This window comes from Cynara cardunculus (genome assembly GCF_001531365.2).
Source record: "Cynara cardunculus var. scolymus isolate 2C chromosome LG 6, CcrdV1, whole genome shotgun sequence".
NCBI lineage: Eukaryota > Viridiplantae > Streptophyta > Magnoliopsida > Asterales > Asteraceae > Cynara > Cynara cardunculus.
Genome location: NC_037533.1, coordinates 4525268 through 4528774, shown reverse-complemented (window position 1 = coordinate 4528774; position 3507 = coordinate 4525268).

Below are 3507 nucleotides of genomic sequence, written 5' to 3'. Positions count from 1 at the left end.
GAACTTTAAGTAATATTATTTAATATATAAAAAAACAAATGATCTTTTTGATATTTTAACTATTATTATTTAATATAAAAAATAAATGCATTAAAATTATAAATTTTATAATATATTTTAATAACATAATTAATTGTTAAATCTTTAACATAAAAATCTCTTGGAACTAAATGTAGTTTTATTTTGCCTCTAACGTGTACCCCAATTGAGGGATGAGTTGACGTTTAGTCAAAAACTGTTCGTCTCCGGTTCAAGTCTAGATGCTCTCATGTGCCTTGCTTTCCTGTTAGTCCTAGAGCATCTGCAGTGGAGGTTCATTTTTTGCTGGCACATCGTTTCCAACTCATTAAATTAAAAACTCATATAAAATCCAAAATGATAGTCCTTATGGTAGTGTTTGGTACGCAGACTGGATAGGACAGGACGGGACGAGACATGACTAATTGTCTGTCCTATGTTTGGTACGACTAAGACAGGACAAGACAAAACTATTAAAATGACCATATTACCCCTAAATGTTGTTCAATGTTATTTTATATCATATAATGCTTGTAAAATGACAACCGATCAATCAAAATTATTGTCATTTTAACTTTAGTCTCATGTTGTTCCACCTTTTTTGGTGAAACAAGAAATATCAAGATTTGTCCCACTAAGATTAAAAATAGTCCCACATTATGAATGTTTTTTTTGTCCATAAGAACTTTTTTGTGGGTCTTATGTACTTTTTAACGTCAATAATTATTATATATTAATAAATAAATATCAAATATTTAATATAAATTCAAGAAAATATAAAAAAAGAACTAGTAAATTGTCACCGTACACCGACTTTAAGATAAAAAAAAAAGGTTCCTATATAAAATAAATTTCCAATGTTGGTTTCTGTAAAGAAACTACACTTTTTGCTACCTTGTATTAGAGATGCTCATATTGCTCGCATATACTAAATTCTTTGGATGTCGGGTGTCGTGTGGGAGCGGTTGAAGATGTCGATACTCAAATCTTTTTTTAAAAATTTGTAATTTTTATTTTAATAATTTTAATTTTTAGTTTTTCATTTAAACGAAATTAAATATTATCATATGCTTTAAATAATTTATAAAATACTAGAAGGGTACTCATGCAATGCAACGAGATACATCTTGATTTTTAATATTTTATTTTTTTCTTTATCTCAGTCGATATTATAACGTGGTCTTATGTTATTTTGAAAAACCGATGATATTCTTATTTTTTAATAAAATATAAACTTGAAGAATCATAAAAATTTGACAAAAATACATCGATATTAGTATAAATTAACTATTTAAAATCCTTATTTTTTGTGTAATTTTTTAATTCAACTCTTTTATTATAATTTAATTTAAGTTTAATAACGAAGTAATTTTATATTTGGTTTAATAATATAATTTTCTTATAAAGATAATAATTAATTATTTTGTTAGAACTCGATGATTATCCTAATTATATTTTAAATTTTTTATACTTTAAAATGAGATGTTTATCATCTATTTGATTATGTTTATCCGCAGTTAGTTACACGAATTCAAACATGAAAATGTGATAAGTTGTACTTATGCATAATTTACTTGTAATATTGAATTTTAAGTAATATACATCAATATATAATTCTTCATACATAAAAAAATTTTAAAATTTTTTATCAAAATTTTATAATATAGTATAGATAATGGAAGGATGATTGTTTTGATGCGAGTTTTAAGATGGAGTTTTCCTCGAAAGACGTGTGAGCAAAAGAAAAAGAAAAGAGAAAAAAGCTCGGTGATTGTTGTCTCCTAGTCATCGGTAATCGCCTCAGAATTTTGGGAAGCCGAGCCACCAAGATTTTGTAGGTGAGCAACCATTGTAATTGATGATGCATGTGAAGGGCCCATTCGTAATAAAATTTAACAATGGGGGCTATGTGTAAAAATGGATGTGGGAAGCTCACCAATCTTATTTCCCCTTAATTTAATTAAACTAGTGTTACAATAACGTTTTACACGATAACGATAAATGTTATAAACTAAAATTTAAAAAATTTCTAAAAAAAATTAGGCAAGCGTGTATGGCAACTACTTATTAACATTAAAAGTTTTAAGAAAAGTTGACAACAATCTTAAGACCATAGGTTAATTTAAGTTTTCTAATTATGCTCAGGAACGATGTTAAAAAATACTCTACAATTGAATTAGTGGATGAATGAATGTCGAAAAGTAGACCTTATGTCCATGGTAGTAAGCAAAGATGCAACCATTTATGTTGTTGTGAAAAATCAAAAACTTTCATGTCGTTTGTTAAATTCGTAACAAATCACTCGTTTATCTACATGAAGCGTGCAATAAGTTTCTGAAAATCTTGGGATCTCTATTACAAAAAAGCGATAAAACTGTTAAAAAATTCATCATAGTAGAAGCAGGATCTTTCCTTCTAGGCTGGAGGGATAAAGAGAACATTGTTTTCTTAAAAAAACTGTTAAAAAATTCAATTCATGTTTGCAAAAACAATGTTCTCTTCTTTTTCTGATTATCTATTTATACTATACCGGATTAATTAGTAAATTATAAATTCTAATGAATCGACTGAGCGAGGGGTCTATATTTTGTAGACTATGGTTAATGGGTATCTTTAGATCATGATTCTATTTAGACTACGATTCAATATCAGAAGAATTTTCAGATTGCATACGACATTAACCTAATTTTGGTTTTAGGTTGGCCAAAATCATGAGTCTCAAACTGGTTGGATTTTTTATAGCATTAGCACAATGATTTTATAAAAATGGTATAAAAGCAATCCGATCAAGGTGAATCTTGACTTTCTGGAATCAAAAGAGTTTTATCTAAAAGTTATATTTAAATATTCTGATCTCAAAAGTTCTAGGGATATAACAAATAGTTGGATTTTATAACACGTTCACGTCCAGAATAACTCTGTTTCGGTCTAGACGACTTGAAACATTAGGGTTCGTATGTAGGAATTCAAATAGAATTATATGCATAGTATTTGACCTTGTGGGTATAATATGATATGTAGGTGCAAGTTTAGAAGGAATGAAGAAACCTATACACATTCAGGTGAGTTCACTGGATTTGTAAAACAGAGATCCATGCATAGGATGCAAATATGTTGCAAAAAATTTATAGCTAGGTTATATATGTTTTACAGTATTTTCAGTTACATGTTTTTCATTTATGATAGTTTTTGAAATATATGAGATATGTGATTTTATATGATATGTGGCGGGTTTCCAACGGACTAGACATGTTACTACCAGAAAAACATATGGTATTATTTTGGTTGTGGCTTGGGGAGATAGCCCCTATAAGCGCGACAACCTTTGTGTAGGCCAATAGGGTGTTGAGATAGCACCTATACGCTTGGCAAAATAGCTATGTTTATGATAAAGTACATGTTGCAAGTTTTATGTTTTCTTTGCATATATCTTTATAGTTCAAAGCATGTTTTTAGATTATTTATTGTCGTAAAGCATGTAAGAAAACC